Here is a 10,758-nt window from a genome sequence, read left to right on the forward strand (position 1 = left end):
GTTATATTCCTAGTCACATTTGCATGGGCGTGGGTAAGTTTCGCGACCAGAATTTTTTGTAGGGTAATTATATCTAAAGTTATACCTTGCTGGTACTTACATGGCCGACAGAGTACGTACCATGGGTCTCTGCCGACGTGTTGTTGCTGGTGAAGTTGACTTTACCGGTGAAGCCGACGCTGTTCTTGGTTGTGGTGCGCGGTCTTGGGCGCGCCGTGTTGGTACTGTTGGTGGTTGTTGCGCTCTGGTCCGAGGTAATCGAATGAACCTGCTGGCGATAAAGCTTCGTGCTGGCCTTTACGATCTGGATGACTTGGCCATTTTGACGTTAGTTGTATTACGCGGCAGCGTACTGTTGGCCCTGGAGGCGGAATTGGTGGCTGGACGCTTTTCCGAAGGTGGTAAGGTACTTCGTAACGTAGAGAAAGGGGTTTATCTTCGGATTGAAATGGTTCTCATCAACATTTAGCTCAGTGCCGTCCGAGTCCGTATCGGAATCACTAACACTTTCCTCACTAAGTGTGGCTGTGAAACGCCGACCTACTTCACTAGATATTATATACGTTGCGCTTGTGTCAACACGACACCACCGTGATAAGGTTTATTCCCACTTGTTTGTTCTTCTGGTAGTTGGGCCTGCAATTCCTCGTTGCAGTCTTTTGGTTCTTCCACAATTCTCGTTGAATACGTGCACAGCCGGCCAGGCTGTTTGGCGATTCGTTAAATATAAGTGGGGATGTGCAGTTGACGTAGCAATAATGTGAATAAAGCAGTTGGCGGCTTGCTATTGAAGTTGTGTCAACCGATGTTACACGATCCCCTTTTTTTATATATCGTCAGGCCGCCTCAATTTTAGCTGCAGCCAATCACACTTTTTTTCCGGAAACTTATTCCCAATTTTTTCTCTAGTGATGGCCGGTCTGTTTTTTCCTTGTTTTCCGATACTTTTTATCGCAACTTTCGCCCCATCACTAGGTGTGTTCGCGCGAACACGCTCCCAAGTGGACCGTAACCGTAGACCGTAGCAGCAGACCCTAACAAAATGTTGCAATAATTTTTGTATGTAGATATATTTGAGATTCCTAAGAAAGTATAAAACGTAGATTGAAAATCGAATTGTGACATATTAATTTATTTATTTATTAATATATTATATGTTGTATTGCATGTAACATGAAAGTTGACCTATCCTAATATAATAATACGTTAATTCGAGTATAAAAAAATATGGTGACTATTGAATTGTGATAATGTAACAAAGAAACACACACAAGAACTTAAATTTTTATAATAGTAGATATGTAAACACCTGCTCATATAGTGAAAATAGTTTTATTCGTAACATATATTGATGTACAGTTGCGAGCACTAAAATAACAGTGAAAATTACTGATGTATTTTATCAGTTATTTTCTCCTTTTATTTATTTTCGTTAATGGTAGAAATAATTTCAATGAATTGTATAACCAAACAAATGTAAATTTATTTCGAAAACATTTTCGGGAAAATGCGAAAATTCGAAAGGTGTTAAAAAACCTTCATGCAAATTTCAAACTTTTATTTAGAGTTTTCAGAATTTGTTTTAGTATGAAGTTTTGTAGTCCAATCAATTTTAGTATAACCAAGTGCATGTTTGAAGTCTCTCAAAAATCGCATTGATTTTTCCCAATTTTTTTTTTTTCAAAGATTGTTTTAGATTGGGTTCCATACAAAGAGTAAATATTTATATGGAAGAAAATCTAAACACTTTTTGAAAAAAAATTGGCAAAAATCAATGCGATTTTCGAGACACTTCAACATGCACTTTGTTATATTAAAATTGATTAGACTACAAAACTTCAAACTAAAAAAAATTCTGAAAACTCTAAATAAAAGTTTGAAATTTGCATGAAGATTTATAACACCATTCGAAAATAGTTTACATGTGTTTCGTTATACAATTCATTGAAGTTATTTCTAAAATTAACGAAAATAAAATAAAACGGTGGCCGCAGTTTACACATTGCAAGAATTGATTTTTAGGTAATCTTTAGGTAAATTTTTGTTCATGCATTAGGGGATGAAAATTTAACACTTTCTAACTTGCACATTATTATAACAAAACTGAATAAGAAACAAAGTTGCATACAAGAGATTTTTTAAAAGTTCTGCTCAAAAAGTTTCAAAGTTCGTTGCGGATTTTTAAAGTGCAAAACTAGAATAATAATGCAAAATACAAACTTTGTGGTATTATATTATGCTCTATTTAATATACACGAGGCAAAATTGCAATTTTTACCAATTTTTGATTTAGTGAACTTATTTGAACTAACTTTATATATAAAAAATCATAATATATGTTTTAAAAATATATGAAGTATTGTTTCAGTATCGTTCTTTACTGTATGTATAGAGAAAAAAATGAAATAAATTATATTATGCAGCAGCAATGGTTGTTGCTTTGTTTTGTTGTGTATCTTCCTTCCGCCGAAATGATCTATAAGGAGGTAGTCAAAATGTAAAACAACTTCTAGATAAGTGTATATAAGTTGTGTTCTTAAAAATAAATAAAATAAATATAAGGCGCGATAACCTCCGAAGAGATCTAAGCCGAGCTTCTCTTCCAATTTGCGTCGTGATCCTCTTGATTTTCCCTACAAATTGGCCGGACGGGACCTACATGTTTTATGCCGACTCCGAACGGCATCTGCAAGGCAGATGAGTTTTCACTGAGAGCTTTTCATGGCAGAAATAAACCCGGAGCGCTTTCCCAACACTGCCGAGGGGCGACCCCGCTTAGAAAAATTGTCTTCTAATTGAAAAACCTTATTTCTAAAATTTTGATGTTGCTTTGCCCGGGGTGTGAACCTGGGTGTTGTGTTCTTACCTCCTGAAATATATTACTCGATGTGATTCTGAAATGCTACTGCACCGTCGGTCATAAAGTAGTTGGTAAGGTATTACCGATACTCGTATGTATTATTTCGGCCCCTTCTTCGAAATGAGTGTGCTGTCCGCAGCGGACCTCCACAAGTTCCTGTTTCGTTCCTCCATTCTGCACTCACCCCTTCTCCGTCAGTGTAGTTTTCTGGGCAATACCACAGACTAGTATCGTGGAACATAAGGAAATTGTGAAGCACTAAACATGCGAAACGATATTTCTGCATTTTCAGGATAAAACTCCATTTTGGTTTTTAATACTCTTCATCGCGCAGTCAAAATCCCAAATGCGTTTTCTATAACGCGGTGGGCCCGCGACAGTCTGTGATTAAAAACTCGCTGTTCCCTTGTCGTATTCATTCCCGGATATGGTTTCATTAGATTGTTTTTTAAGCGAAATACACACGATAATGGAAGAGGAGTATCTGGTGGAAGTGGTAATCGATTTTCTAACAGATCTTCCCCAAACCTTGTTGCACGAAAAGTGCCTCCGTCGCTTTAACTTCCATAAGCTCCTACGCTTACAGCGGTAAACTGGTATTTAGCATAGCATGCTGGCAAAAAGACGATGCTGAAAAACTTTTTATAATTAAAAAACAGTGATCCTGACTTCGGAGGGCATGTTATAGCAACGTGATTTCCATCAATAGCACCTACACAATTTGGCATGTTCCACATTTGGGAAAAAGTCAGTTGTTATATCTTTTTATTGCTGCTCTGTGGGTTCACTTAAATATATTGGGGAAAGCGTTTGCCAGATAGCCTCGCAAGTCTCCAACACAATCATCTTCACAGTGCTCTTTCCAATTTTGTGGCTCCAAGCTATTTTTTGAAAGGAATACCATGTGCCAAGTACCTAAAAATCATACTAATTAATATAATAGACGATGTTAATATCTGGAAATTTTTTACTGAAGTGTAATGGATAAACGTTCTTCCACACCAATTTGTTGTTTGAAGCTGGTCAGTGATGGAGCTATTAGTTTTAAAAAAGTGTCATAAACCGGCAGGGACATTCTTGAATGCGCAAAAAACTCGCTTTCTTAAGAAAGTCTTTTGGTGATATCCGGCTTGAGTGCTATTAGCAATAATGAGGCGGGCATGCCATCGTCTTTTTTGTATTAATTTCCTTCTTTCAGCATATAACGCCATTATGCTGAGGAAGAAGTTGTCAATTTCTTCGTCATTGCTCATGTTAGCTTAAACAGGAATAAATATATATGTTTTATTTAATTCTTTTCTTAATTATCCATTATATATAGTGCGGTTCATAGATACGATAGCAAGGAATTGCCGGCAGACGCAACCCCAACCCAGCAGATAAGAAAATTATTGCTCTCAATGCCGAGATCAAGCAATTGGTCGACCAACAGACCAAACGGTAAGAGCACCTCAGGATATGCAACCGCTTTGCTGGTGTTGGTATATATGGTCAACCGTCAATCCCTAACAGACCCTAGCAAATATAACGACAGAGTATTAATGCACTTCCCACGGCAGCCGGTTCTATGCACCAAAATGTTTTGTGTGGCAGTTTCCGTGTTTTATTTGAAGATACTGTTAAATTCACGTTCTTGCACTCAAATATATATAAATCTTCGCCTATATGTAGTGCTATATTTAATTAAATCTGCAAGAATACCGAAATCCTTATTAATTTGTTAAACTTTTAATATGTGAACAGCTTATTTTGAGATACGTGTAGATATGGCTTTATTCACCACCTAATTGTTTCACTATGTAGATATGCACCCAATTTGTTGCAATATTAATAAAAAATACTATTAAAAATGTTTTATTTTACTTTATTTTGATTAAAAATTACCAAATTTTGCAATCACTTTGCACAATCACTTTTTATAAACAAAACATTCCCAGCTCGTGACAGCAATGGTCAGCTGTTTACGGTTATGGCACCATTAATCGATCACAATAGAGATGGTTATGTATATGGGTATGGTTACGACTATGGCGTTAGGGTTAAGGAAGTTTAATTTGGCTTTAAACCTCCTTAACCCTAACGCCTTAATCGTAACCATACCCATATCCATAGCCATCTCCAATGTGATCGATTATTGGTGCTTTAACCTAAAAATCGTGAAAATTTCATAAAAATTGAGAAAACGCAAAAAAATACAAACATATTCCACACAAAATAAGTCTCAAAGTCATAACGTATCCAAAACAATCAATAAAATCTACAAAAAGTTATTAAATTCTCCAACTCAAATATTATTATACTGTTTTCACACAGATACTTAATGATCTCATTTCATCTTCTAATGAAATCGCAAATTTTTTGCTTTCACATCAAGCCAGAATGGCTACACGGATTTTGATGAAATTTGGGACACAGACAGTAGTCTACTAGCGAAATTTTTTCGAACATGGCAAGGAGGGTGAGAGTCCCACGACTTCTTCGAGCAATTAATTTTTAATAATTTTTACACATTATAACTTTACGTATATTGGCCTTCACCAATATCACAGACTCAAGGGGTCAAATAAGTTGAGGGCTTACAAAGTAAGCAGTGACACCCTCCGCCCCATCCCCTCTTTATCTTCCACTCTGGTGTAAAATCTATAAATTGTTATAACTCAATATAAATTTTCTCCTAAATCAATAGTTTTTGGTATCTGGCACATACAGATCGAGATCTAGACAATTTTGGAGGAACGATCAGTGGTCCTCTCCTTTTACTACCGCCATCCGCCCTCCTTCAATTGTTTTTATTAGCACACTTTAATAAGCTTTACCTGTATGTTTCTATGTAACTTTTCATTCGCTCCTGCGCCTGCTGCCTTATTAACATGGTTTTATAATTAGCTTTACCTCATATGGAGACCCTTCCGGGATAATTTCTGTATAGTTTTCGGGATCCGTCCGGGATCCCGTCGGGGTTATTTTGGGACATTTTCGGGACTATTCCGGAATCATTTCGGGATTATTTCGCGATCATTTGGGGACCCTTCCGGCATCATTTCTGGATGTTTTTCGGGATCCGTCCGGAATCCCGTCGGGGTACTTTCGGGATCATTTGCGTACCTTCGAGATATAAATTCTTGATGGTTGCCGGGATCATTACGGGACTTTTTCGGGGTTATTTTGGGTCCCTTTGGGCTTCATTTCTGGAAGGTCTTCGGGATTCGTCCGGCATCCCGTCGGGGTCATTTCGGGACTTTTTCGCGACTAATACGGGATCATTTGGGGACCCTTTCGGCATCATTTCTTAATGGTTTTCGGGATCCTTCCGGGATCTCGTCGGGATAATTTGGGGACTTTTTCGGGATGATTTGGGGGCTCTTCCGGCATCATTTCTGGATGGTTTTCGGGATCCGCCCGGGATCTCGTCGGGGTAATTTGGGGACTTTTTCGGGATCATTTGGAGTCCCTTCATGCATCATTTCTGGATGGTTTTTGGGATTCATCCGGCATCCCGTCGTGGTAATTTCGGGACTTTTTCTCGACTAATACGGGATCATTTGCGGGCCCTTTCGGCATCATTTCTAGATAGTTGTCGGGATCCGTTCGGGATCCCGTCAGTGTCTTTTCGGAACTATTAGGAGATCATTTGAGGACCTTTCCGACATCATTTCTGGATAGTTTTCGGGATCCTTTCGGGGTCCCGTCAGGGTCATTTCGGGACTTTTTCGGGATCATTTAAGGATGGCTTTCAGGATTCGTCCGGGAACCCGTCAGGGTAATTTCTGGACTTTTCCGATACTATTTCGGGATCAATTTGGGACCTTCCCAAGATCATTTCTGGATGGATTTCGTGATCAGTCCGGGATGCCGTCAGGGCCATTTTGGGACTATTAGGTGATCATTTGAGGAACTTTCCGGCATCACTTCTGGATGGTTTTCGGTATCCGTTCAGGATCCTGTCGGATTCAATGCGGGACTTTTTCGGGATCATTTGGGGTTCCTCCCAAGATCATTTCTGGATAGATTTCGCGATCTGTCCGGGATTCGGTCAGGGTCATTTAGGGATGCGTTCGAAATCCCGTCAGGGTCCTTTCGGGACTATATCGGGATCATTTGTGGATGGTTTACGGGATCCGTCCAGGATCCCTTAAGGGTCATTTTGGGACTATTAGGTGATGATTTGAGGACCTTTCCGGCATCACTTCTGGATGATTTTCGGTATCCGTTCGGGATCCCGTCGGAATCATTGCCGGACTTTTTCGGAATCATTTGGGATCCCTTCCGGCATCATTTCTGGATGGTTTTCGGGATTTGTCCGGGATCACGTCGGGGTTATTTCGGGACCTTTTCGGGGCTAATACGCGATCATTTGGGGATCCTCTATGGGTCGTTTCGTGACTTTTTCTGCTTTATTTCGCGATCATTTGGGGACCCTTCCGGCATAATTTCTTGATGGTTTGCCGGATCCATCAGGGTCATTTCGGTACTATTTTGGGATCATTTGGGGACCCTTCCGAGATCATTTCTGGATCCGTCCGGGATGCCGTAGGAGCCATTTCGGGATTTTTTGTAACTTTTGCGGGATAGTTTTTGGACCCTTCCGGGATCAATTCTGGATCTGCGCGGGATCCCATCTGGGTCAATTCCGCACTATTTCGGGATCATTTTGGGATCCTTCCGGAATAATTTCTGTATGGTTTTCGCGATCCGTCGTGGATCCCCTCGGAGCCATTTCGGAACTTTTTCTGGAGTATATCGGGGTCATTTGGGGACTTTTTCGGGATCATTTGGGGGCTCTTCCGGCATAATTTCTGGATGGTTTTCGGATACCGTCCGGGATGCCGTCGGGGTCATTTCGGGACTTTTTCTCGACTAATACGGGATCATTTGGGACCCTTTCGACATCATTTCTGGATAGTTTTCGGGATCCGGACGGGGTCATTTCGGGATCATTTGGGGTACCTACCGGCATCATTTCTGGATGGTTTTCGGTATCCGTTCGGGATCTCGTCGGAGTCATTTGGGGACCTTTTCGGGATCATTTCGGAGCTCTTCCGGCATCATTTCTGGATGGTTTTCGGGATCCCGTCGGGGTCATTTCGGGACTTTTTCGCGACTAATACGGGATCATTTGGGAACCCTTTCGGCATCATTTCTGGATGGTTTTCGGGATCCGGCCGGGATCCCATCAGGGTAATTTCGGGACTATTAGGGGATCATTTGGGGACCTTTCCGGCATCATTTTTGGATAATTTTCGGGATCCGTCCGGGATGCCGACGAGGTCATTTCGGGACTATTTCGGGATCATTTGGGATACCTACCGGCATCATTTCTGGATGGTTTTTGGGATTCGTCCGGGATCCCGTCGGGGTCATTTCGGGACTTTTTCTCGACTAATACGGGATCATTTGCGGACGCTTTCGGCATCATTTCTGGATAGTTTTCGGAATCCTTTCGGGATCCCGTCAGGGTCATTTCGGGACTTTTTCGGGATCATTTAAGGATGGCTTTCAGGATTCGTCCGGGAACCCGTCAGGGTAATTTCTGGACTTTTCGAGACTATTTCGGGATCATTTTGGGACCTTCCCAAGATCATTTCTGGAAGGATTTCGGGATTTGTCCGGGATGCCGTCAGGGTCATTTTGGGACTATTAGGTGATCATTTGAGGACCTTGCCGGCATCACTTCTGGATGGTTTTCGGTATCCGTTCAGGATCCCGTCGGAATAATTGCGGGACTTTTTCGGGATCATTTGGGGTCCCTTCCGTCATCATTTCGGGATGGTATTTGGGATTCGTCCGGCATCCCGTCAGGGTCATTTCGGGACTTTTTCTCGACTAATACGGGATAATTTGCGGGCCCTTTCGGCATCATTTCTGGATAGTTGTCGGGATCCGTTCGGGATCCGGTCAGGGTCTTTTCGGAACTATTAGGAGATCATTTGAGAACTTTTCCGGCATCATTTCTGGATAGTTTTCGGGATCCTTTCGGGGTCCCATGAGGGTCATTTCGGGACTTTTTCGGCATCATTTACGATTGGTTTTCAGGATTCGTCCGAGATCCCGTCAGGGTAATTTCTGGACTTTTCCTAGACTATTTCGGGATCATTTTGGGACCCTCCCAAGATCATTTCTGGATGGATTTCGGGATCTGTACGGCATGCCGTCAGGGTCATTTTGTGACTATTAGGTGATCATTTGAGGACCTTTCCGGCATCACTTCTGGATGGTTTTCATTGCGGAACTTTTTCGGGATCATTTGGGGTCCCTCCCAAGATCATTTCTGGATGGATTTCGGGATCTGTCCGGGATCCCGTCAGGGTCATTTAGGGTTGCGTTCGAGATCCCGTCAGGGTCATTTCGGGACTTCTTCGGGACTATATCGGGATCGTTTCTGGATGGTTTACGGGATCCGCCCAGGGCCCCTTAAGGGTAATTTCGGGACTATTAGGTGATCATTTGAGGACCTTTGCGGCATCACTTCTGGATGATTTTCGGTATCCGTTCGGGATCCCGTCGGAATCATGGCGGGACTTTGTCGGAATCATTTGGGGTCCCTTCCGGCATTATTTCTGGATGGTTTTCGGGATTTGTCCGGGATCCCGTCGGGGTTATTTCGGGACCTTTTCGGGGCTAATACGGGATCATTTGGGGATCCTCTAGGGGTCGTTTCGTGACTTTTTCTGTATTATTTCGGGATCATTTGGGGACCCTTTCGGCATAATTTCTTGATGGTTTGCCGGATCCATCAGGGTCATTTCGGGACCATTTTGGGATCATTTGGGGACCCTTCCGAGATCATTTCTGGATCCGTCCGGGATGCCGTAGGAGCCATTTCGGGATTTTTTGTTACTTTTCCGGGATAGTATTTGGACCCTTCCGGGGTCATTTCTGGATCTGTGCGGGATTCCATTTGGGTTATTTCCGGACTATTTCGGGGACATTTTGGGACCCTTCCGGGTTCATTTCTGTATGGTTTTCGCGATCCGTCGTGGATCCCCTCGGAGCCATTTCGGAACTTTTTCTGGAGTATGCCGGGATAATTTAGGGACCCTTCCTGGATATTTTGTGGATGGTTTTTGAGATCCGCCCTGGAGCCCGTCATGGTCATTTCGGAACCTTTTCGGGATCATTTTGGAACACCTTCAGGGATCATTTCTGTGTGGTTCTCTGGATACGTCTAGAATCGTGTCGTTGTCATTTCTGGTTATATATATTTAAATTTCTCCTTGCGGACGGGGCCGCAGATAAAGGCTAGTTATTCAATAAGCCGTCTGTGTGAAAACAGTATTAGGTTATGGTAATGGCGAAAAACCAAAGACCATTTGGTTGGCTATGGTATGGTTATTGCGTTAGCGTTATGGTATGGCACATGGTACAATAACCAGGTAAAAGCATCAGAGTTGCATTTTACATGTTTTTTCATTCGTAGGTGGTCATAAAATGTCAAACTTTGTTTATGTTTACATTTTTTGTTTATTTACTTTTGATGTGAAAATTTATTAGGTAATTTTTTACTTTAGCTCACAACTACTAAAACTCGTCCAAAAATATCGGGAGAGGTGTTAAAAGACGCGCTTTGGACCCAGGACCACGAATCCGAAAACGGAAATTGAAAATTTTATTTCTTTCCAGATATGTTTACAAAGTTGGAAATTTTTATGTGGCTGTTGTAATTTTGATGGTGTTGGCTACCCACAAAAAAAACTGTGGCTAAAAGTGTTTTGCATGGATATAGATTTGGTCTCCTATGGTAATTTTTTAGAGCGGCAACCACGTTAGTCAGAGATATATCGATAGCAAACTCGATAAAACTGCACTTTCAAGTGATGTGTCAAAATCTCATGCGCAAAAGCAGGACAAAGAAATATCATAAACTTTGAGCAAGCGAGATATAACTAGTCAACTTTTTT

The 10,758-nt window shown here is 41.5% G+C and overlaps 1 long non-coding RNA gene across 3 annotated transcripts; it reads right to left on the bottom strand.

The window, feature by feature from the left end:
- Positions 1–1,178: 1,178 nt before the first annotated feature.
- LOC137244587 (uncharacterized) lies at positions 1,179–4,791 on the bottom strand. Of its 3 annotated transcripts, none has more exons than XR_010951122.1 (4): positions 4,478–4,791; positions 3,832–4,118; positions 2,867–3,775; positions 1,179–2,476 (listed from the first exon to the last, which is right to left on the bottom strand). It is a non-coding gene; the product is annotated as an uncharacterized lncRNA (long non-coding RNA). The 3 variants fall into 3 exon arrangements; XR_010951123.1 differs by having other exon boundaries at positions 2,867–3,490; positions 3,577–3,775; positions 3,832–4,791; XR_010951121.1 differs by having other exon boundaries at positions 3,832–4,791.
- Positions 4,792–10,758: the final 5,967 nt, after the last annotated feature.

This window comes from Eurosta solidaginis, chromosome 1 (genome assembly GCF_040869045.1).
Source record: "Eurosta solidaginis isolate ZX-2024a chromosome 1, ASM4086904v1, whole genome shotgun sequence".
In the NCBI taxonomy this organism is placed as follows: domain Eukaryota; kingdom Metazoa; phylum Arthropoda; class Insecta; order Diptera; family Tephritidae; genus Eurosta; species Eurosta solidaginis.